This window comes from Panulirus ornatus, chromosome 69 (assembly GCF_036320965.1).
Source record: "Panulirus ornatus isolate Po-2019 chromosome 69, ASM3632096v1, whole genome shotgun sequence".
NCBI classification, from domain to species: Eukaryota; Metazoa; Arthropoda; class Malacostraca; order Decapoda; family Palinuridae; genus Panulirus; species Panulirus ornatus.
The window spans coordinates 20756511-20783631 of NC_092292.1; the positions used below are offsets into that span (position 1 = coordinate 20756511).

At 40.6% G+C, this 27121-nt stretch overlaps 1 long non-coding RNA gene across 2 annotated transcripts in view; it reads left to right on the forward strand.

The window, feature by feature from the left end:
* LOC139747622 (uncharacterized) overlaps positions 1 to 25695 on the forward strand; it is a 212106-nt gene extending 186411 nt beyond the window's left edge. Inside the window, exons 4-5 of one of the 2 annotated variants that reach the window (XR_011712424.1) lie at positions 8326 to 8424; positions 24995 to 25695. This is a non-coding gene — a long non-coding RNA (uncharacterized lncRNA). The remainder of the gene's footprint in view (positions 1 to 8325; positions 8425 to 24994) is intronic. The other variant, XR_011712423.1, reaches the window with a different exon arrangement.
* Positions 25696 to 27121: the final 1426 nt, after the last annotated feature.

Consider the following 27121-nt stretch of genomic DNA (forward strand, 5'->3'; position numbering starts at 1 on the left):
GGAACATTTCTAGACCACTGGAAACTGATAATTATGATTTTTCTTTTGTTTTTCACTTGAAGCATTCATTTTGCATTAATTTTTACGCCTGGTAACATGACCCTCTCAGTGCAATAACCTTTGGAATATGAGCAGATAGTTTGATGTAAATACAGTTAAATCCTATGTTTATATGATATTAACCCCATGTATTCTATATATCAATTCTCTAATGTCTGTCATGATTCATATCCCAAGCATCAGACGTTGTATCTTGAGAACATAAAGATTCAGATCCCATAATCAAAACACGTCACCCCGTTGTTCATGCTAAGATATCTCCTTGATTATGGTAACATTTCTACTTAATCATGGCTAGATAGCAGCCTGACCAAGATAACATGGTTCAGTGTGAGAACATATATATAATAATCACGATAACATGATAATGCTAAGACTCAAACCCTCGGACCTCTGAGGAAGGAATGTAACCTCTTTGAGTCAGGGATGATAACACCTTGAGTGCGTTTCAAGTCCGGTAAGGTAACACTTTGAGTGCGTTAGGAATTGCTGAGGGCAATACCTTGGGTGCGTTAAAAGTCAGTAAAGGCAACACGTTGACTACGTTAAGAGTCCGCGAAGAGTGCGTTTAACCCGGCGGAACCTGGTGTATGCAAATTAACCCCATGAGTATGTAAAGTTAAATGCCTCGGGTACGCGAGTTGAAATTCGTAGGAAGACAAAGTTAAGCCTTAGAAGATGCAGAGTCAGCTTTCTGAGTCAAGAAAATCGACTCCTTGTGTCTGATCAAGATTTGATCATGTTGGATACGGTACGATGGTCATATACTTAACTCCATAAACAAAACGGTACGATCCCTGAGCATAACGGTACGCTCCTTGGACGTGACAGTACGACCTTAGGATATTATGGCTTGGCCCTTAATGTACCTCTCACGGGTCAGGTCATAGGTCAAGTCACGCCCGACTAACCTTGGTTTACAAGGATCCTATTTGTCGTCTGTTTACCGCAGACAAGGTAAAGTAACCTAATATTGGTCTACTTTGGCCACTTCCATTTCCTTTAGACGAGGCAAACTACGGTAACTCTAGTTTACGTTAACCACTTTTAAGTCCATGTTGTTCTCCCGGTATGGAGAAGTAATCTTAGTTTACAAAAAACAGCTTAATACGTCTTCCATTTTTTACAATATTCAGAGCCATTATCTTGGGATCTGAGCAGCTCAATTCTCTCCAGTAACTAATATTGTATTCTCTCGGGTAATGCAATAGAGAACTAACAAAGGATCAAACCTATGAAGGAAAAATGGTTTCAAAATTGTTTCTCCTTTAGCATGTCAAGTTTACTAATTAATATATCCATTTTATATTCTATTTATAGACGTATAATCAATTGGATTTTTAGGAAAAGAAAATCCTCATTTTCTAGAAAAGTTTTAATGATTTTTTGCAAGAATCCTTATATTTTAAGAGAGGTTATGAATGAATAAATAGCGGAAAACGTTGATTTTTTTTAAAGATATTGTGTCCCAGATGAGAAAAAGATAAATAATCCAAGGGAAATATACAGAAAATAAAAAAATGAAATATATCGAAGTTGAAAAGAGTTTTTCGGTAAATACAAAGATTTTACATCATAATGAGTCTAACTGTATTGTTAATTCTTAATTGATGTGGGAATTGGTGGAAAAAAAATTGATCATCAGGTATCATAGGAATCTATTGACAGTGTGATGGAAGGAGAGATTAAGGGAAGTAATGTATGAGGGAAAAAGTAGGATAATGGGGTGTATATCCGAGTATATAGAGGGAGGGGGTGACAGAGAGTGTATTACGGAAAGTATATGAGAGAGAATATATGAGGGAGAGAATATGTTGGGATGAGGATCTATACCAGTGAGGTTTTATGTTAGAGATGTTGCATGTTGTAGATGTTGCTAGAAAAGTTTTGTATGCTGGATTATCTGATTGCGTGATAGGCAGTATGCTATAGGTTGTACGCGAAAGATCGTGCATGCAGACACTTATGATAGAGAGGTTGTATGCCGGTAAGGTTGTATGATGATAAAGTTGTATGGTGGTATGGATGTAGGCCAGAGAGTTTGTATGCCGATAAGGTTGTACGCTAGAAAGACTGTATGTCGGTAAGGTTGTATGCCAGTTCGTCTATACGCTACAGTGGCTCAAGGACTGTCTTGTGGGGTCTGGGGTGGAGGATGACGTTGGGGTTACGATAAGGATTGAGTCGAGTTCTGGTTAGCTTGAGGACGAGCGCACACACGAATGGAGACGATTCGTAAGTATATGGAGATCACAAGTCCGATTTTTTAAGATAGTTAAAAGACAAAATAAAAGAAACATTAGAAAATTATTTTTCTTCAAGTAAAACAAAGAACAAGATCATGGATGTAATAGAGTAATCACAGACTCGCACATCATTAGACGTGCGGTCCAATCTGGCTGCAGATGTTCAACAACAAGCTGGCTGAAGATATTAAACAACAAACTGAACCATATTTCTTTCTCTCAATGAATTTTGACACGTCTGATGAATTCTGAGTTCTATTGAAATAAGTCTTGAGGACCGTGAGAACTGTCTGGCACTATGACGGCTCCTCAAGCCTTCAACCTTTGAGGAGGAGGAGCAGCAGCTGGGGTACAGCGGCCGGAGTGTTCATCTGGAGTGTGACTTGACCCCAGAGACACGATGACCAATGTCTTGAGATGAAATGTGTTTAACTCTATAGGTAAGGTGACGAGACCGTTAAGGTCCTGAGAATGACGAGATAACACTGTACAGAACATTTCATGAAATGATAAGCTTTTTTCATATTTAAGAATTTCTTCAGGCGTATCTTTTTTATGTTCCTTTTTACAATGTGTGGGAGGCTATAGATTAAACCTGCTCTCTCCATATATCTCTGTTGCGTAAGATCGACAACATCTGTATCTATCTCTTTCTTTTGTACTGAACGTTGTACGCTTTCCACCGTTATGATATTTCCAGCACTTCGTTACGCTCCTGGAACGTCTTGGATCGTTGAGAGGTTTTGGAAGAACTAGAATCACATTCACCACACATTTGCAGGCACGTCTTGCGTGCGGCCGAGTTCAGTGGTTCCTCCTTACATCTTGGTAACAAGTAGTGGAATGGAAACCTTCTGTCGCTCCCTGTTGCCTGGTACGCTGTCTTGGGATGGCCAGGCTCAGCTGTCGTGTTAGCTGAGGTGACAGTGTCTTGCCTTGAGGTAGGGCAAGAATTACGGTATCATCTTAAGGTTTTCTGAACTCCAGAGGTTTGCAGGTTTAGCCAGAGGTACAGAAGTTATTTTCATTTTGTAATGTTTCCTGTAATTTCCAGGCGATTGTTATCTGTGCTGTGATTGAGAGTCCTTATGTGTTGCACCAGCCATCACCATGATGTGCCATCACCATGATGTGCCATCACCATGATGTGCCATCACCATGATGTGCCATCACCATGATGTGCCATCATCATGATGTGCCATCATCATGATGTGCCATCATCATGATGTGCCATCATCATGATGTGCCATCACCATGATGTGCCATCACCATGATGTGCCATCACCATGATGTGCCATCATCATGATGTGCCATCACCATGATGTGCCATCACCATGATGTGCCATCATCATGATGTGCCATCATCATGATGTGCCATCATCATGATGTGCCATCACCATGATGTGCCATCATCATGATGTGCCATCATCATGATGTGCCATCATCATGATGTGCCATCATCATGATGTGCCATCATCATGATGTGCCATCACCATGATGTGACATCATCATGATGTGCCATCATCATGATGTGCCATCATCATGATGTGCCATCATCATGATGTGCCATCATCATGATGTGCCATCACCATGATGTGCCATCATCATGATGTGCCATCATCATGATGTGCCATCATCATGATGTGCCATCACCATGATGTGCCATCATCATGATGTGCCATCATCATGATGTGCCATCATCATGATGTGCCATCATCATGATGTGCCATCACCATGATGTGCCATCATCATGATGTGCCATCATCATGATGTGCCATCATCATGATGTGCCATCATCATGATGTGCCATCACCATGATGTGCCATCATCATGATGTCAGAGTCGTTATGACCATTTTCCATGTGTTGTCATAACTCTATGCTGTAGGTGCTTGGTCAGACGGCAGGAGAAACTTGCAGATATCATCACAGTGTCATTCACAGGATGTTAAACTTGGGCAGTCTTCAATATGAAACATGAACTGATGAATTGCATTGGCAGTTTCTGAAGGGTTGGTGTCTTAACTTGTTCTTCAGGAGGTTTCTGACTGTAAGGTTTTTATAGTATATGACGATGTAATGTGTAGTATATATATATATATATATATATATATATATATATATATATATATATATATATATATATATATATGCCTGCATGTACATATAGAAATAGAGAGTCAACACTCGTGGCATATTTGGAAAATAACATAGACCTAGAGAAGGGAATTGGCGTATAGACTTAGATAAAAGAAAAGGGAATATATAGAGAGAGAAATATAGAAATATAGGCAGATATCTAACATGCAGGAGAGAGGTGTGTGCGTCATGGAGTGAGAGGGAGGCTGTTGATCGGGTGGGGTGGGGGGAGAGTCATGGGTGAGAGGCAGGCGGCTAGTGAGGGGAGAGAGAGGCGCTCCCCTCAACTGGACGCCGAGGGGAGAGGGGACGTGTGTACTGCAGTGACTGGTTGGGAGAGGCCGGGGATGACTGCAGGGTTGTCATGAGTGGTAGGGAAAGGTAGTGACTGGTAGGGGAGGGTTGGGGTGACTGGCGGGGGAAGGTAGTGACTGGCAGAAGATAGAAGGTTGTGGTGACCGGCAGGGGAGTATTGAAGGGTTGGGGGTGATTGCTAGGGGTCATGTGGGGTGTTCTAGTGACTGGTAAGAAAGGTAGTGACTGGTAGGGGTGAGAAGAACGGTTGGGGTGACTGTACGGGAAGGTAGGGGTGGATACAGCTCTGTATAGCCCAGCAGGGGGAGGCAGGGGGTGACTGTAGCTATGTAGTGTCTGGCAGGGGAAGAGTGGGGCACTCTAAATCTTGGCAAGGGAAGGTACGGGGTGGAAGGTGCTCCCTAGATCCTAGCGGGGTAAAGGAGAGACGGGCTGAATGTCATGCATGTGTAGTGCATGGTAGCAGGAGGGCGGGCAGACACTGTTACTGTCACGGGATGACGATGGGTGGCAGAGGATGACAGGAGACGTAAGAGGACGGAGGAAGATGACGGGTGATGCCAGGGGACGACAGAAGGTGGCAGAGTGTCTCTATCGCCAGCCAGAAGATTTCCGTCCAACTGATAGCGCCAGGAAATGTATAGTGAGGCAGTTACCACCTCCTCGGCGTCCATGACCGCCCACAACACGTATCCGAGAACCCATAAGCAAGGGCCAAGAGGGTCAAGTACCATGGGGGAACCATGAGTCAGGTCCGTAGAGTGTCGTTAGTCGTGTAGTACACTTCATGGGAGTTCATGTCAATCCAACCTATGTCCAGAGAATTGATATTAGCAGAACACGTGTCCGGAGAGTGCATATCCACGGAGAACACGTTCAGTGTACGTTCTGGTGAACAGTCGCTCACGGAGGCCATCCCGGGGGAACCACTGTTCATGAAAAACAATTAACAGGGACACATTTCCCAGTGAACAGGGGGAGGCCGGCCAGCCACATTTCCCCCCTCCAATACTGGGACCTAGTAACGCATTTCCAGGACATGCTCAGCCAGGGAGCATATTTGCAGGGAACGGGCGAGCATACAGCATATATCGGTCAGGCAGGCGGGGTATATTTTGAGGAAAATTCTCTAACAAATTATATTCTTGAGGAAGGTATGACAATGAGTATATACTTAGCTCATCCCAGGAACATACTGTTACCTATACGACAAACCTGCATAATATTTTCTGGTAGATCGTCAGACAAGAGGCTTATCCAGAAGGTAATGATCAAATAGAGCATATAATGTGGTCAGGCAGTGAGCATACTTAACCGACACAGCACAGTGGCAGCATATTATCAAAGTATATTCTCCGCAGACAAACCAAAGAAGGTTGAACGTTTAAACAAAGGGCAACATTTCCACATCACATCAAGCCGAGTTTCGCGAACGGTGAAAAAAGTCTGTACACTTCCCGGGAACAATCAGAAAGGCAGCATACTCCAAGGGAAGGGTTATGAAGGGAGGATATACCGGAGGATCGGTCAGAGAGGCAGTATATTTCCAGGCAACGAACAGTATAATTCAGCTTTCCATGCGCGAGACCAACAAGGGAAATAATCCCCAAGAACTCTTGGAGAAAGTGTACGACATGGTACGACATGCAAGTAATGTGCACGTCATCAATGAGGAAAAGAATGATATTATCAAAGCTTTTGGATCAGCTGAAGTTTCTTCGTCTCTTCCAGAGATGTTGGAGGCATTTTCACGGAGTCATACACGGAAGAATATCCACAATTTGAAGAGATAAGTAGGTTATATTTTTCAAGAAAGATCACATATATGACCTCACACAAATGCTTACGTAATCTGTATATTAAAACCAACAACGATTGTCTATACAGAGAAAAATCCAATAATGATATTTGAACCTAATGATAACGAATGTAACATGATGTCTAAAACCATATAATTCTAACGAATCAAGGTCAGGCTAAAGGTCACGTAGGTATACTCAAGTGTTGTATATTGTTATATTGAGTTGTACCATCATGATCAAGGGTCGTACCATCATGTTCAAGGGTCGTACCGTCATGTTCAAGGGTCGTACCGTCGTTCTCAAGGATCGTACTGTCGTACTGAGGAAGTTACTGGTTTGTGCTGTTATTCAAACGTTCCTTTAATAAAGTAAGGCATTGTTAATGTGTATCAGCTCATGAGGACGATGATACAATGACAGATGAGGATAATAAACATTAAGAGTTATATGATTTCATGAACCTGAAATCTATACATGCGTTTCATACCCTGGCACTGTTTTTCAGAGGTTTCAGGACGAGCATTGTCCTCGGGCCTAGTCCAAAGATCGGTCAAGAATCAAAATAGATGATACATATTATTTCTCTATATCACAATATAGCAGAATACAGGATACAGAGAGAGATACAGAGTTCTTTCTTATTTGTCCATCTGTGTGTTTCTAGCTAAGAGAATTTGAACATTTTAGTGAGGTTAAGTAAAGGCTCTTTGTTTTTAATCACATCTGAAAAAAAAAGTTGATCATAATTGGGAAATTATGGAATGCCTCAAGATATGTTTCTGAACAACTTAGTTTCAATACAGATACTCTGAAGAATATGACATAAATAGTCTTATTTAACAAATTTATTTACTGTAAATATAGTAATTAAGCTTTGAAAATTGGATGTATCCATGTCAATATAATGCATTTGCATAATTAATTAACTTAATGTGATATTGACAAATGTACACAAATTCTAACTATGCTATTAGACGTTAGACAACAATCGTATGACCCAACAAACAACACTGCACCGTCACATTGCACAGTCGTATGTAAAGTCAGTTGTATTGAATTTATTTTGTATGAGAGCGAAAATAAATTTTGCATACACCAGCGCCCTATATGGGAGACGGCTCCTTAAACAAGGATAGATAGATTGATAGATAGACAGATAGATGAGAGGTAGAAAGACAGATAGATAGGTAGGTAGTTAAGTAGCTGGCTATATAGATGATAGAAATGAAATATAGATATGATGAAAATGACAAAGATAGATAGCTATACATCAGCTACACGGGTGACCTCTCTAGGAAATTCTAATTATACGCTGACAAAGTTCAGTTTTGTTTAGATTCCGATGCAAACAACGACTTTGCCCTCTCTCTGACTTGCTTAATTCTAACCCTACGTAAGTGCCTTACACTTTCACTGACTAGAAATACCTGGATCAACTCACATATGTTGCATTGACTGGATCTAATGATCTCTGCCTTCATCAAGAGCAGCTTTGCCTCTATATGAACCAACTTAGACTTTTCATAACGCACAAATATGTGATTGAATAAGACAACCTTTGATTCTGATTAATCTCGTTCTCAAGCCTCCTGGATACATCATAACTTTCGTAAGTTTTTCCCAAAACTGTCAGCCTTTACTTCATACAGCACTCCCTTCGTACCCTCCATTTCTCAGCCATATTCCTCCAGTTTTAATCCTCTTACTTTAATTCAATATAGTACATATAATACAGGGAATAACAGAGACTCTCATTCTTTTCAGAGAGACATAGGGGAGGGAAACGACAATTGATACTCCACGTCTGTGAAGCCATTGGGAACACATCGTAATCAGAAGGTAAAGTAATGGAGAAAATCTTCCGTAAGTGTTGTCTTTGATTTCGTCAGATTAGGTTAATCATCGGTACGTAAATATTCGACCAAAAAACGTCATGTTTAACCATGATTATAATACTTGTGTTAGATCTATTTTCAAAATTACAATTGTGGGTTTTTAACCATTTGGGAAGCCCACACGGCACATATGAAGGAACACTGGGTGTACATATGCTTATTCCTTTTCATCTTATAGCAATGGACGTGGCACAAGTAAGCACACTCCCAAATGATAACCATCTTGGGTGAAAAGAAAATTGACTACGAGAAGGAGAATGAAGAAACTGATTACTGTTTCCTGAATATCTGTAAAGCTAACTCTTAAAGACATAAAGGTTATAGGTAGAGGAAAATATGGAAGAAAGGAGAGAACTCCACAGCTTCGGTGCTCGAATAAAGAAAGAGGTATTACAAGTCAATCCTTGCATGGCCGAACTCCACAGAGAAGATAAGGGAAGCAGGAGCTAGACGAGTGCCAAAGATCCAAGTCTGAGCGGAAGAAATGTAAACAGAGAAGTCACGAAAGCAGCGAATGATACAATACTTGTAGGACAGGGAAGGAGACGTAACATTACGGTGGACGGAGAGGGATGGTAGATGGGTGATGGCTGGAGAATCAATGAGACGGAAGTATCTTGATATCACTGTGGCTATGAAAGAAACGTGGAGGAAAAGCCACCTATGATATGCTCAGACGAGTTTCACGATGATACAACATAGCTGCTCACACTGCACGTCCAGCTTTCTGGATGCAGATTTTGTGATGATAGATGAGGTTTCCACAATAGAGGCGAGGATATAGATATACCCAACATGTTTATGGTGTTACGAGATGTATTGCTATATTTTGAAATCTAATACAGGAAAACGAGTGACATAAGAAATGAGATATAACAAGATAATACGTTTTTGCATTGTTAGATTTAACCGGGATTGTGTTTCCCCATTACGAGATGCTCTACATTTCCGATTTTAGAGAGAGATGTTCAGTGTGAGGAACAGGAGTATTAGAGTGAGGAACGTAGGAAAGGTAATGACGAATAGGGGTAGATGTTGAAGAGATCATTCATATAGAGAAGAAAGAAAGTGAGCGATAAGACGGAACGGTGAGGGATAGCAATGTTGATAGGAGAAAAAGGGGAAGACACCTTACCAGCAGGTACTGCAGTGGACCGTATAGAGAGGAATCTATGGATTAGAGAACAGAGAGAAACAGAAAAGCGAAAAGAAAGAAATGTAAACTGCAAAGACGTTTGACGGACCCTGTCACATGCTTTGGAGGTGTTAAGAGCAATGACGAAAGATTCACAATGGAGTTAGGGAGATGTTAAAGGAGTTTGGAGACAGCAGAAGTGAGAGCAGCGGGGTGATAGTTGGAGGAGTTAGAGCGGTAAATCTTCCTCAGGATGAGTTGTACCAAAGCATATTTCCATGAAGAAAAAGTCTGGATTGGTAGACAGACGCGAAACAGAGTCGAGGAGGTAAGCCCGTAGGGCCTCACACCTTGCCCTCTTGAAGATGGGTAAGTAGCGTGACGACCCTGAGCGAGGAACGTATGGGAGAGGATGTTGATTCAGCATGATGAGAAGAGGAGGAGGAGGAGGAGGAGGAGGAGGAGGAGGACAGACGTGGAATCATCTAAAGGAGATTTAGAGAAGCTTAAGGCAAGTAAAAGAGCGGCTTTGTACTGGAGACTGGAGCGTATAGCCACGTACAACTGTCTTAGATGTTTTTCTGGAATAATTGTAATTATTCCTAGTGGTATGTTACGTGTGTGCCTGCAAGAAGTACACACACACACACACACACACACACACACACACACACACACACACACACATACACTGGCAAAAAAATACTGATACAAAGCAAAAGCACATGTATATACAATCACAAATTTTCATGGACATATAAACAATAAAGACCTATGCAAGTATATACACGAATAACATATACAAAACAACTAAACACTAAAAATGTGAAAAAACAGGGAAACCCAAGTACAAACAAACACATGTGTAAGTTTACGAATAAATACGAGAAGTTAAACATATTATCTCTCTCTCTCTCTCTCTCTCTCTCTCTCTCTCTCTCTCTCTCTCTCTCTCTCTCTCTCTCTCTCTCTCTCTATCTATCTATCTATCTATCTATCTCCCAGCAGAGCGCTACGCGCAAACCATGTCTTTTATCGAAGTTTTCCTTGCAAGAATTCGTACAGAGGTGAGACTTTTTAGGCGCACGCCAGATACATACAGTAAGACGCAAAGGTTTGTAAGGTACCTCATGTAGTTAGCTATGAACCACACATGACTTTGTATGGCTGGAATGGGGTTTACTTAATGTTGCGAGCAAGTTGAAGTTTGCCCATTATTTATATTCCAGACCCTGCAACATACAATGAGAGAGATCATAATTGTGCATCAGTATTTCACGTCTCACCTCATGAGAAAGATATCACTATCATAGATTCATTCGTAAATAAGCTACACTCTTATGTTAAGACCCAGAAGTTCTCTCTCTGAGACATTAACCAAGAGAGATTCAGATGTGAGATTTTTTTCGTTTACCGAGCCACGTTAGAGACACATCTTAAGGAACATTAGTTAGAAAAATATTGATACAATCTAAACCTGCAGTTTTCTAATCTGTCTGAGATTTACCCTCAACCTTCTTGTCGTTCTGTATCTGTTTACACTCTGTAGGCACAAGACACGGTCATTGTGCACAACGGTACAGTTATTATGCACAACGGGACGACCCTTGAGCAGGATGGTTCAGGTCAACGGTATAACGGTATGATTTTTCACACCATCTTGCCCAAGGTGTCGTACTCAAGGACCACATAGCCGTACTCAAGGACTACATCGCCGTATTCAAGGACCACATCACCGTACTCAAGGACCACATCGCCGTATTCAAGGACCACATAGCCGTACTCAAGGACCACATCGCCGTACTCAAGGGGGTTAAGACATACACCATCTTCCCATGCGAGATGTGTCAGCTCACCCCTTCCCCTTAGAGGGTGGGGGGGAGTATGGGGTAAGGGGGACCTTGACATGAGAGAGTCACAAGCGTACGCATACCATAGTGATCGCCACCCTAGCCTGGCCCGGGGATCGAACTCCCGTCTCATGGGTTGTAGATGGAGGGTGCTTGCGCCCCCCCAGACATCATCCAGGAATCAACCTGGTCCCAAAAATGACCACTGGCTGGAGGGCGCGCGCGCGTCCTCACACCCAAGACAATGCTGGTACTGTGCTCGGCCGGCCATCTGCTAACTCCATTACCAGCAGCGTCTAACTTTAGGGATGTTGGTTTTTCTAGGATGGGGAACAGAGAGATTCAATTGATATGACTTTTTTAGGGGGGTTCTCTCTCTCTCTCTCTCTCTCTCTCTCTCTCTCTCTCTCTCTCTCTCTCTCTCTCTCTCTCTCTCTCTCTCTCTCTCTCTCTCTCTCTCTCTGACGTGGAGTCGATAGGAGAGTAGATATGGGTTGCATTATAGATAATAAAAATCCTGTCTTTATGGTAGAGACCATTCATTATACAGTGAATGTTTTACGGTATGTTTATGTAGATGAAGATTAATCTAGGGAACGTGTGACTTAGGAAACATGTGGTTCAAACAAAATGTCATTTAGAGAACGTGTAATCATTTCATTATATTTTCATTGCGAACTTAGTAAGCAGAAGCCCATTAATGACGGTCCCCTTATCTCATTCTCCGCTTCATTTCTTCCCATTACCCTAACAGATTAACTATTTTTCAATGGATTCCATCCCTTAAACACCCTCTCCCTTAGACGCCTTCCGCTCTTTTAGCGTTTTCCCAACCCCACACACTACATCCACCTCAACCCAACTGGACAACACCTGTAAAAACCTCAGCTTCCAGTATTACCCAAGGTGGGGTTGGGTCCGGCACCCCAGCCCGCCCCTCTGCCTCCCCTGCTCTGCCCTGTTGAGGAAATTAACCAAAATTGTAATTAGCCTAAAATTTTCATCTGACAAATTATATTTTTTGGGGAGTAATGCTGTATCTTGATATATCTTCTTACGTATCAGGACACACAGATGCACACATATTCATACATATACATACGTAGATGTGAATGTATGTAAATGACTACCTTTCTATCAATGTTCGTTAGCATACCTAGTATGTTTATGACCAAAATCGTCGGGCAGAGCGGTATGGAGCAGAGAGACCTTCCTAACACAACAGATCCGGAGTTCGAGATGGCGTAAGGGCAATGCAACCAGACGACTGTCCTTCTCTCCTCCTACAAGGAGATCTGTGTGCTCTATCTTGCCTCCTGACTCATTAGCCACTTCATCAGAACACGAGTCTCGTGATGAGTGATGGTGACCGAGGGTGTGTACAATGTGTGATGCACGTAGTGAGGGACGGACGCAGAGCTAGCCTCATCCTGACACTGTTATGACGCTTGAGGTCAACCTTAGAGTCAAGTGTCGGCATCTGATTCTGAAACTCTGCCAAACCTGTACTGCGGAGGAGGGAGAGTCAGCAACACAGAACCACTTGATAGAATAAGTTAAATTCCTAGATAAAGAAATGATAAGAAAAAATAAATTAGAAAGAATAAAAGAGAGCAAAGAAGAAGATAGAAAAACGTATACGGGTGTTATGTCTGAAGATAAATAATGTTGATGTCTATAAAGAATGAAAGAAATGTATTGATTAAATATGTTATGAATAACAATGAATATATAAAGATATACATCATATAGGAAAGCGTCACAATGAACGTCACGAATATTCTTGTGAGATCTGGGATGATGTTATCAAAATGGAGAAGACATATTTCGTATCAACCTTAATAAGATATCGAAATTCGTAAAACGCCAAGGACATAAAATATCCAAATTCATGTCAGCCATAGAAAGGAGATACCAAGAGTCGTGTCAGCCAAAGGAAGAAGACCTCAAAATTCATATCCGCGATGGAGAGAAGATTTCAAAATTCTTTTGGAAACAGAAACTTTGACGTTTTACTTCGTAGGACGGACGGATCCATACTGTCGGGGTAACGCTGGCTGCCGCCGGGTGGCGAGTCGCTCAAGAAAAGCCACCAAACATGGTCTTGCTGGGAGACAATTACTGCCGCTGCTTGGGCGGAAATGGAAGGATTGAAATTGCATCCATTACAGCATTTAGGACATTTTCCTGAAGGTGGATGACATCTATCAAAAACGTCAAATTTATCAATTTCCATTAAGCAAATTTTGGCTAAAAATGAGACAAGGATTATTTTCTTAAAAACGAGATTATTACATGATAACTTATTCATCCAATCATCAACAGACACATACTTTCTGGATGTGTAGTGACTATCAAGAAGTTACGATTACAATTAATATATTTCTTCTGTGATTCATGTAAGGATATATTTTGGATAAACTTCCACACACGAACGATATATTTCAGGTGGGATCCGTCCCTTTTCTGATCTTGATAATGTTCTTGTACTGTCTCGAACATCTCTCTGGTTGGATCTTATGCATTATCTCCGCCACTGAAATAATCTACACCATTACGTCGTCTCCTCCACTAATGCTTTCTCCACCATTTACGTTATCCCCATGAGTGGCATTATCTCCAACATCTATTATATCTCCATTATTTCTAACAGCTTCATCATCTCTGCCACATCTACTGTCTCCGTTATCTCTTTCGTATTCAATGTCGCCACGAACTCAGTCAAGTCTACTATCTCCAGCGACACTCTTATCTCCTCCATCTCTGTCATCTCCACTATCTCTAACATCTCCATCTTCCACACGTTCTACCTTTACTCCTTCCCTCACATTCCCTCTCATCTCTCCTCACTCACAACCATCCTGACTTTTCGTTCTCCTTCGCTTTCTTCTCTGTTTCGTACTTTCTCTTTCCCATTTTCTTTTCCTGTGTTGTTGGTGGAGGTGTCTCGTTCACACAACTGGTCAGTAGTTTGGTGAAGGATTTTACTGTAGACGTGATGGTTCTTCTGCCCCGCCTGTTGTCCTGAGTGGTAACAGAATGTGGTTGATGGTGTTGTGTTTATGACTAACTGAAATGCATGACGAAAGCTTTCCTTTCCTTTCGTATTACTAGAATATCATCATTACTTCTACTGTAATTTCGTATTCATCATATGATTATCTCATGAAAATTTAAAAAAAAACTGTGGAAAGAGTCTCCGGACTTCCAGTGTTTTGGAAAACCTAATCAGTGAGCCTTTAGCTGTTGTTGTCTTGAATGCACGTCTTGAGGTATGCGGCTGCAGAGGTCTTCCCACCAGGGAAAGTATCAGTTACAACAGTACATCGTGTGTACCAGCGTCAAAACAAAGCTTTCTCGTACGTTTCTCGAACCTCTCTAACTGCTGGATTAACCGGAATCACCTGACGATCTGAGGATTTTCAAGTGTTTTGAGCATGACTCTGTCATCACTGACTCTCTCTCCTTTCTCTGTCTGATATCATACAATCATACAAATTAACAAACTAATGAACTTCTCCGAGTTTCCAAAAAAAGCACAAGAAAATCACCTGACTTTTCTGTCCGTATTTGCGAACTTTCCCTTTCTTCCATAATGTTCCGTAAAGTTATCAGATTTTTCTCTATATTTCATCAGACTTTGCGCCACTTTTCATCAAAAACCGAAAAAATAGCAAATGTTTTTCTTCGACAAAATTATCCATCTGAGTGTCCAGCTCTGTACGATCACTGGACTTGCCTATCCAAGAACTCCTTCAGTTTCTACGACAACAAAGGATCATCCAACCATTTCCTTCCCTCCTACAACCATCCATAGTTACGTCATCACATAAACAAGAGATTTGCGACAGTCGTTAGGGACTGTAGTTATCTTCCACGACTCGTCCTACCCCAGCAGTGTCACTTCCCTGAGATTCTATCACAAAGACAAGATTCACTGACCTTTGACCCCTCGTTAGCTTTCGAACGAAGAACTACATCAAAAAATAGGAGTGAGGTGATACTGTGCCGAGGTACACACGCTAGGTTTTATGTCACAACACCTATGAATAAACGAAGGAGAATGGATGGAAGAAATTTAGAAATAACTCTACATTTTCTTCACCACAGAAGCAAATGAAATAAATGAATAAAAAAATGAATTAAAAAGAAAAAAGAAATTCGATTTTCAAAACTTTCGTTTTCACTTGATTCGTTCCCTTACTGCCCAAACTACCGTGAAATAATCGTCCTTAGCTGTCCATTTCATCATTATTTTTCACTTCAGTAATCAGTGTATTGTAATCCTAACTAACATTTTACAGAAATGTATCGTTGCTTTCAACTTAATTGTAATGTGACCCTGCCAGCGTCGGTGCTGCTACCCATCGCACAGCCGAGGTCAGAAGATGCCTCTGGTGTCCGGGAGGTTAGCGTCTGGTCATCTTGAGTTACCCAGCAGCATCTTTATCTCCCACACGAGAAAATCCGAAGTTAAGAGACTGAGTCTTCGTCTACAGACCATGATTATGTATGATGTCTGTACGTGTACATAAGTTTATATCATAAAGTCACACACACGAACCCTATGTCAGTTCTCACATATAAAGCATTCTTTCTTTAACTGAGGTCTTTATTTTTTCAGAAACCAGAAATGATAGATAAGTTGATCACACACGTCTGCCTCCTGTTTGAAAGGAAAGAATCATTTCCATTAAGTGTCGAAGGTATAGGCGTTTGAAGACATTTTTCAAACATGTGAGATTCAGTATCAGATCGCTTTATCAGTTCTCTCATATGCTTCAGACAACTGTTCGAAAAACTTTCTGACTCACCTGAAGCTTTCATTCATCCATTAACACCTGTTTCTTCCGAAGAAACCACCTTCTTTCTGTCTACTAAAAGCCTATATTCACCCTATTCAAAGCCCCTATAATCAACCCATTAAGAGCCATTTCAGTCACGAATATTCAGGAATACATCCCATTCGTGCTCACAAATCCATATGATTCGCCGCTTCTCACCATGAACCCCAAAGCAAAACCCGAGCTAAGGGTTATCAAATGGAAATCAGAAGAGTTTGTTGGTCATTTGGGCTGCCAACCTCTGCCAGTACTTGGGTCTCTTGGTGTTAATACTCCACTGGTGTAACCACCAGATAGATATTGCCTGGAAGGCAACGCACTCTACCGCCGTGCACACCGTCCTGGTGTTGGACACACAACTGTTGCTCTGTGTGTGTGTGTGTTGAAAAAGTAGAAGATGTGTCTAGTCTTTTACGATCTTGCTCTTTTGACACTATTCGTGTTGTCTGGTGCTTGTGTCTCATAATAAAATTATGCATTAGTTCTCAGCGTCCTTAATACAGTTTTGAGAGTAGAGGAACAAGAAAATGTGGGTTATGTCCCAGCGACTTCGATTATTGCAAGAATTGTGTTCCTGGTGATGCTGATGATGAGAATATCCAGACAAACGTATTCTTTAGTGTTTCGGTGAATTTCTCTATTTTCCTATCGGTCTGTATAGATTCAGCGAAAAAATCTGAGAAGTGCGCGGACCGAGCTGGACGTTAGTGACCTGTTACTGCCAGAACATATACGAACAATCTGGTGCAACAAAGGTCTAGTTTTGATCACCTAACCTCTCATTGCTTCCTTCATGTAAACAAGGTTTGCAACGTAGGTAGAGGTTCGCGGGTCAACGTGACTGTGATTGCTACCTGGATACAGAGATAAAACCACTAATTTCTCTCTTTTTTTCTCTTCAGGTCAAGCAAAACCTGCAGGAAAAAAATCTGCTGTCAACCCTTGTCAGAGAATAGACAATGAAATATATTTCTGTATTCATAGGAATATAATTACCCATACATACATATATACGCGTGGCTCTCATGGTTCTTAAAAGATAATTTCCACAGAAAAATATAGATACCTTTCGGTATCTCCAAAAAGGAGAAAATACAAATCTTGACTCGGAACATTTTTTTTTTTTCGAACCGAAGTCTCGAATGATTAGATTACCGACCCCTTCCGGACTCCCAGCCCGACGCCCTCCTGTATTGGTACTGTACTGGACGGTAATGGTGCTGTGGTGGACGGTACTGGTGCTGTGGTGGACGGTATTGGTGATGTGGTGGACGGTACTGGTGCTGTGGTTGACGGTAGTTGAGTTAAACATTCGTTTTGTGTATTGTTTCAGGCTGGCTTCATTATGAACTTTGACTAGTAATAATGTCATTCCAATATCACTTGTGTGAGTTCAGGCTGTTCCGGTTTGTGTCAAGGTTCCTAGTGATATTCCAATGCCAATATCATGATCAATATCAGTCCTCAAGTGCCAGTAATGCCGTTCTTACAGAGTTCAAAATGTTGGTATTAAGTCCAGCCAGTTATGTGAAAGTTTCGATTTGAGCTTCATATACTTGTTCGGGTCAGTCTCATTTCCTCGGTTATCTAGAATCCGGAGCTCCCATTTGTTGAGTCAGTCTTCTGTTAAGGTCGTAAGCTGTCTCAGCCAGACTTAAGAAACGTCTTTATACCTTTTTGGTTAAGTTGGGATGACTGGCCTCTCTAACGTCCGTGTCTCTGACGAATATTTTCTCTGCACAGAGTCATAACAACTCGTTGATTAATAGAACAAATTTCTTCGCTGATTCAAGATTCGAGCTGAGACATCTTTCGAAATGCTCATTAAGTGTCGATCAAATACGAGCTTCATATTGAAGTTCATTTTTGACGAAGGGACGCGGCTGAACGGATGGGTATGTTCTCTTTTCACACCATTTTCCTTGTTTTCTAGAATTTCAGTAGCATCAGGGAAGGGAGACATCAGTGCTGCACAAGTGTTGTTGTTGTTGTTGTTGTTGTTGTTGTGTGGGGCTTCACGAGTACGCGTCTTCGTAGTGTAGTATCTTCCAGCAACGCCTTGCAGTCTGCTGCCAAACGTCGCTCGAAATGGATTAATATGGTCATCCGCAGACGTAGATATTATTAGCGGCATCTGGAGTGATCCTCGTTGAAGACATTCCTTAAGGATGGACGAAGGAGCGATCCCCGTGACCCTAGGTCACCTGCAGCAACATTGAGGACGCCAAGCGACCTTCCCTGGTGGACAGTCGTCTGGCAGGAAACACACAGGCCTCCTTGTTTACCCCCCGGCGTGATGTTTCTACATATTGTCCCTACATAAGACGTGTTTGTTCCGCTACAACCATGATGTCTGTGATGATGATCGTGTTTCTATGTCTATGCAATACACACACTCTTTCTCTATTCTTTAAGCACTGTTTTAATCCCTTTCAATGGCTGTTACTTCGTTCTCTCTTATGCATTATCGACTAATTCTTTCCTTTGACTAACTGTTATCTAACCCACTACTTTTTCTCATTATTCTTCTTTCATACATATCTTTGTGTTAGTTACGTCTTTAATTTTCCTCCCTATTTATCCTTCCATCACTTATCATTCATTCAACCTACTCATTCTCTCTCAATTCACAGCATTTTCATCCATTTACCCATTTCTTCTCATTTATTTACACCTTTTTCATTCACTCCCCTTTTCTCTTCTTTATTCACTATTTTTCCATTCATCCTTTCCTTTCTCTTTCTGTCTCTCTTATCATCACTCATTTCTTGGCCGCCATGTCCCTCTCCCTCCCCTTTTCCTATCATTTTTTGTGTTCCTTTTCTCTCTGTTTTTACACCCCCTCTTTTGTATTGCCTCTCCCCTGACTCCACTTTCCACTCCCCTGCTCCCTTGCTCCCCCTCTCCCCTGCTCTCCCTCGCTCTCACCCCACCAGTCCTACCTAACACCTAACGGAGGCGGTTTTCACAATTCTGGATGATTGATGGAGATTTTTATGTCACAGTTTCTGGTACGGAAAAAATGGGGACGTGTGAAGACTTATTGTTGATAACTTGGAGGGGAGGCATTTGGGTGGCTGATGAGTCCAGCTCTCTCGTTGTGTTGGAGGTAACAAGGAAAATGATTACTAAATAAATCCCAAAGACAATTGGTCCACTTCTCTAAACATCAGAGGAGAGGGAGGAGCATTCTCACACCAGCCACGCCCTGTGAAGCCACGCCCACTGAACTAAAGCACGCCCAAAATGTTGAATTATGATCGCTGACTTTGAGCAACTCGACTGTTACCACATCCACTCAAACCAAAGCCGATGACCCAAAGTATACCCCTCTGTACTAGATCCAGGTCACATAATAAGGAAATTGACTGGTTTAAAACACGCCCAGTAGCCCAAACCACGCCCACAGGCTCATGCTCACGCCCGACAGCGCACTAAATACGCACTTCACTTTGTTAAGGACACAAAACAATCTTCGTCTACCTCCAGATCTTCCATGAGAACAAAATTCCAAATTACTGTAAAGGTACTAATTCATGGCCATCATATAGTTATCTTCACAACAACTGTATTGTTAATTAGTGATGATGTTAGATATTCACAACAACTGTATTATGAATTAGTGCTGTTAGATATTCACAACTGTATTATTGATTAATGATGTTAGATATTCACAACTGTATTATGAATTAGTGATGTTAGATATTCACAACAACTGTATTATGAATTAGTGCTGTTAGATATTCACAACTGTATTATGATTAGTGATGTTAGATATTCACAACTGTATTATGAATTAGTGATGTTAGATATTCACAACAACTGTATTATGAATTAGTGCTGTCAGATATTCACAACTGTATTATGAATTAGTGATGTTAGATATTCACAACAACTGTATTATGAATTAGTGATGTTAGATATTCACAACAACTGTATTATAAGAAGTGTTGATGATGGATACTTACAAGACAGCAAGATTTCTTAATGATAGTTTCTTATTGTGATGAGATAAACAATGGGGAGTTTGCTTGGTCGTCACACACACACACACACACACACACACACACACACACACACACACACACAAGTACACAAACAAAAGCAAATAAACTCAAACCCATACAATAAAGAGAACTATTTTCAGCAGTCAGCAGGAAGACCACTCAGCAGTAGCCATGTCCATCTTCACTCCTCCTGCTGCTGCTGCTGCTGCCTCCAATGACTGATTTTCAAAATCTGGGACCCGGAATCCTGGATGTGTTTGGAGCCAATATTTCCATTCTCTGATGTGTGAAATTCTATGTGTCTCTATATTCATACAGATACATTCTTACGTATGGAATATATATATATATATATATATATATATATATATATGTATATATATATATATATATATATATATATATATATATATATATATATATATATATATATATATATATATATATATATATATATATCAGCAGCAGTAAACCCGTAAGGTCATTGGTCAACGTGGCATAAAATTTTAGTTTTCTTGTCGTCGTGGGATAAGATCAAGAGTCTCATGTTATCAAGATTAAAGTATGAAAGAAATTATTTCTTAATCCTTCCTGGACCGAACACAGACCACAGAGGCCACCTGGAACCATAAGTCTAATTCTTAGGTTATTATGGAATTACCACAACATGTGAACAGAGACATATATGACAAGAAAATCGAGCACATAACATGACAATAAGATTTCGAATATAACCATAGATTCATTAATAGATAATACATTTTTTTCATAGAAAACACAGTTCTGGTTACTCCCATGGGTGATATATCTCCAAATGTCCTATAAATAAAGCAACTGAGATATTGTAGACACACAGTGAATTTAAACCTGAAATCTTTCCACAACTTGGAGTAAACCAGTTGGTGTAGACGTTCAGATAGCCTACCTGGCTGGCTGCCACAAACCTTAAAAAGATGGACATTGTAAAAAAGACTTGTGTGTACCTGAGGTGCTCCACACTAGTGGTCTAGAAATGTATTTTGTTCTCTACTATGGACACAAGTGACTGTAAAAGACGAGACATTTTTCCCTGTTGTATATTGTAAGCTCTTACCAATGTGTCTGCTACATTCCACTATACTGCCTCCTCCTCCTCCTCAAGAACACTTGCTTGTGACTTGAAACAATTCTACAAAATTCAGAAGAACTGCAACTGACGTGGACAACCGTGCTGGTGTAATCTTATGTGTTTCTCTGTATTCATGGGATTCTTCCTCACATTGATGCAGAGTCTCGGTTGTAAGAAAAATTATCTCTGGCGCAGTATGAAGTGTCTATATAGGGATGTCAAGAGAGAGAGAGAGAGAGAGAGAGAGAGAGAGAGAGAGAGAGAGAGAGAGAGAGAGAGAGAGAGAGAGAGAGAGAGTAATCTGGAATGCTTTCTAGTGATAACGACATCATAAAGCAAAGCTGAATATTCTGTCTTTATCAAGTCCTCCGTAATCTTCCGCGATCATCCATCTATCTTTCATCTTTGTATTTCTGGGGAGTCATTATTGCAGACGTTCACAGAAGATCATCGTGATGCAGATCTTTTATTAAAAGCTGAAAATGAGGAAATCGGTCCATGGGTGACTTTAAGAAGTCAGTCACAGTGTTGACCGAAGGGATATATTCCTTCAATATAACAACAGTCTTCAGAGAGGTGTCATACTTTATGACTGATGTTTTATGTTGCCCCCAACTCCTTTCTCTTCAGTTTTATCTTTTTTTTTCCAAATGTTAAAGGTTTTTCTTTGACATCAGTTCACAGTAATCATCTGTAACGAGATTATTCAGTCATGTTCATCATAGTGAAGGGAATACCTTCAGTGTTGGAACCGTGCGTCAATGAAGCAGTTTAGAACTAAAAATATGATGTCCTTTAACGTAGAGGAAAGAAATATAATCTTATATAGAAAGGAGGAATGTGTTTACATGCAACATCAGGAAGAGACCAAGCAGAGAAAGCAACATCATCTTGAATATCAGGCAGTTGTAGCCAGCGGGAAAATTTTCATTCCATTATGTTTGACGTTGATCTATATGCCTGTGCCTGTCCCTCTCACCTTCTCCCCTTTCTCATGTGAAAATTATCAAATATAAATCGACTGCATTAAAGAATACCACTTTCACTGTGTCAGGAAGACGTCTGGAGGGCGTCTTCTGATGGTCTGTCATCCGAAACATTTGATTCAGAAACGTTGGAGGAGTTTATAGCATTAATCTTTCCATCTGGGACTTTTGATGGCTGTAGGATATATTTTCTACGAGGAGTTAGACCAGGCTACAGGGGACATCATGTTCTAGTGAGCGACATTCCTTGTCCACTGAGGTTTCTATCTTGTTCACAGGACCTACACACACTCGGCCATCAGACGCCACAGATTTTTTTTTACCATTTTATTGGCACGTTTTCCTGTCCTCCTGTGCACCTTGATGAGGCAAGTCTGAGCGCTGCGTGAGCCTACTTCCCTACGACACTTTTCTTGACTGGAATAACTTTACAGCTTTAAAACTAGTGGCAGGTGTGACTGCAACCATGTGACCTTTTATGCGTTAAAGGAAATATTAAGTTATAATCATATCAAATATATGTATGCCAACGTCGACTGCAGCCAGACCGCCCACCCATTCTCTCACACATCACAACTCACGTACTGGTGTCGTCACATTATGTCAGAATATACAATGCAGACACACACACACACACACACACACACACACACACACACACACACACACACACACACACATCACATATAAATCAGTCCTCATCTAATATCAATAGCTGCTTATTATTCTTGCTTCTGAATGGATATTCATATTGTAAAAAAAAATAAAAGTTCGCAGTTCTGTTCTGAATAGCTGTGGTGTTTGATGAATAATGAAATCAGATAATGTTAAGTGGTCGGTTGTAAAACCTGATGTCGGAAATATCTGTCTGGTGCAGATTAACTCCACACTAGATAGAGATAACTCGGGAGTTGTCTTTCTCATGGAGGAACACCCATTGTCCGCCTGTACATTTACGCACCAGCACCGTCTATCTGTCAAGTAGATAATCTTCTGTTCTCCATGTAATTTGCTGCACATTAACCCCAAAATCTTATTTTTCATGACAAATAGAAAATATTGAACTTGACAGTTACGTATCTCTCATAATCATCATAACTTGCCTAAGAAATAATACTTCATTGTTCTACAACTACTTTATACATCTTGGTGTGGCAGTTCATTACCAAAACAGCTGATCTCAAACCATGGGCGTTACTATACACTAATGAATTCAAAAGAAATAAATCATGCATTCAGTCTTGATTATATATTTAAGGTTCACTTAGTCTACAAATCTGTTAATTACTGAGATTCATTTAAAACAAAAGGGAAACGTTTCACTCATAATATCACGAACTATGAATGTAATTCATAATTAGTAAAGCTAATTACAAATGCATAATGTCATTTTAGATGATATTCATTAAGTATTGATTACATGATTATTAATATATAACGTCTTCATATCATTAACTAAGTATGATTTGATAATTAGGAACAGGGGTTGATGATTCATAATTAAATGTGCACGCAACTCACTTGAATAATTAACGCTGAAATTACAATTTGATCTAATTAGATATTTTAATTGAAGTTTATAGTCTAATTATAAAGTCATAGACTTGTAAATTTATTACTGATCATTATCTCGTACTTAGGTCCCTTAATAGCCACTGTAAGACCGATGACACAGCTATTCCAACTTTCAACTGTGATGGCTTATACACACACACACACACACACACACACACACACACACACATATATGTGTATATATATATATATATATATATATATATATATATATATATATATATATATATATATATATATATATATATATATATATATAACAGTCAGTTGATGTACAACGAAGAGACGTAGCTAGGACGCCATTTGATAAACATATAAGTAAATTCAAGTCTTTTATATGATATGTATCGGGATATCAGACTTGTAGGAATCTCCATGTCGTCCTTGTACCTAAAAATCTTGAACACAACGGTACGAGCACTGAACAAGACGGCAAGAATCTTAAACACGACCTTACGACTCATGGATATAAGAGCCAGGCCTTTCTTCTGCCCTTTTAAAGGCTGTGTCATAGGCTCAAGCCTTTATACCCAGAGGCCGCAACTCGATGCTCAAGGGCTAGGTAGAGCCATTCATGGCTTGTGTACACTCCACCATTCATAGATTGTCTACAAACACTTGTGGAGACTGTCAACAGACATCCTTGAGCACACACCTCCATTCACCAGACGTGTCCCATTAATAAATTGGCCGCAAATACTTGCTTACGTGGCGTCCGCTGTGCCAAGCAGATAGCCGCTCTCGCCTGACCAAGATTCACAGTTCCTCACTTTGTGTGAGTTGTACAGACTTCTACTGCTCATCTAAAACATATGTAATACTTATGTGCCGTTTTCATTAGTGTTACGATTTATGATTTGACAGTGACAACTTTGTTTTAATGAGACTTTGTAGTTAAGTAAATTTTGGAATATATTCGTGTGTGTGTGTGTGTGTGTGTGTGTGTGTGTGTGTGTGTGTGTGTGTGTGTGTGTGTGTATGTGTGTGTGTGTGTGAACAAAAACAGAATCTTTATTTCTTTACTTCTTTCCAGTTAAAGAGTGGAAGCCTTGGAGGACTTTGAAGACAGAGAAGACGAAGAGATATGGAAGTAAAGGGAAAGAGAGAAGAAAGAGATATAGAAAGAAAGATAACATCACTGGACAGAAGAAGAATGCGGATGTAGGCGTCAGGAGAAGAAGAACAGAAGACAATAGAATGAACAAATGAAAGATGACATGTAGAAGAAACATGAAGACAATAACACCTATGTTTTCTTCTATTAGATAATCCTTTTTATAATCTATCCGTTACAGTAAACAGAGAAGAAAGTACAACACGTATATCTACTTCAGGAGTGTCACTACCATGTGTTTCGAGGTTTGAACCCTAATGATCACTGGTATGATCCTATGCAACAGTTGTTACAACGTTTTCCTGATATACAAATGTCTGACAACATTACAGTAACGATTCAAACATTGTTTACTGAGCTTGACACGTTGTTTCCTCCCAGCCTCTGTGGTCTGCTATATGTTGGTCTCTTCTGTAAACTACCCTTTTCTTCACACAATTTCCTTCAGCTATAGACAGTCTCTAAGTAACACGTCCCTCTATCCTCTTTCTTTACATTTCTTTCATATTTTCTTGAATGGAGTTGATCTCAAGAATAAATCACTTTTATCCAAGTTACTTATTTTCGTAGATACTTCTATATGTTTACTTTGTTTACTCTAACCAATCAGTTGATTCAAATACTACTTGGCTATCCTTCTAGTTAGGTTCTGCGAGCCGTCTTACTAGCCACACCCTACTAGCCATCGTACTAGCTTCACTCTATCAGTGCTCTTACTAGCCTCATTTACCATACATTATGATAGTCTCACTCCCCTGCCCATCCTGCTCTGCTAGCCACTCTGTTAGTCCCTCGTTGGGCCTCCCTGTAGCTCTGCGTTACTAGTGATCCCGACAGCACCACTCTACTAGCCCCACTGTACCAACCATACCATTGGCTCCACCACACAAGCCATCCCACTATACAGACTCTGCTATCCATTTTACTATCTACTGACGACTAAGCCATCCTACCAGCCTATGTCTACTAGCTATCCTGCTAGTAACACTCTGCTCACCACTCTACTAGCCTTCCTACTAGCCCTAACATACGAGTGTATCTACCAGCCAACTAACCTCATTCAACTAGCCAGTCTCTCATCTTTTCCTGTCTCCTGAGAGTGTCCTTTCCGTCCCCCTCAGCCCCTCTCTCCACCTTCCCTCCTCTCGTCCCTCCTCCCCTTCCCTCCACCCCTTCCTCCGCCCCACCCATACCCCCTCCCCAGACCCCATCTTCCCCTCCTCTACAGCAATAAATCATTTTCACTGTCTTTTCACGGTTCATTTTCTATTCCCCAGAGATGATCATTTTCGATGAGATCACTCACTACTCCAAGGTTCTATTTCTCTTAACAAATGAGTTATGCTAAGATGAGGGTTCAGGTTCTCATTCAATATACATATCATGCAAATTAGGTTATGTTAAGAGAGACGATGTTCACAAAGACATTAAGATTACACAATAAGACAGGGTAATGAGGTGAGATATTCTGCTTTTGATTAGACAATAACTTCTTAGAATTACAAACGTTTCGGAGAGGATCTAAGTTCAGACGCACATATTGATCATGAATACCATCTTGATTACTAATCATGAATATCATCTTGAATATTGATCATGAATACCATCTTGAATATTCCAAAGTAGATATGTCCTTTATTGAAAAGAGAAACAAAACCCCATAAATTTACATGTACATACAATATCTCTTTTTTTCCAGTATGCAAGACCTTAAAAATAGCTTGAAAAAATCAGATTTTTTGTATGGATGCAAGATAAAAGTTACATAAATTCTGTGAATTCTTATCTCACAGAGAGAGAGAGAGAGAGAGAGAGAGAGAGAGAGAGAGAGAGAGAGAGAGAGAGAGAGAGAGAGAGAGAGAGAGAGAGAGAGAGAGAGAGAGAGAGAGAGAGAGAGAGAGAGAGAGAGAGAGAGAGAGAGAGAGAGAGAGAGAGAGAGAGAGAGAGAGAGAGAGAAATTATTTTCAGACTTTGCTCTGCCTGGAAAAAAGGAAGCGACATTTTATCCTCCTGTGTGAAGAAATAAAGAAAGGAAGTTCGGGCTCT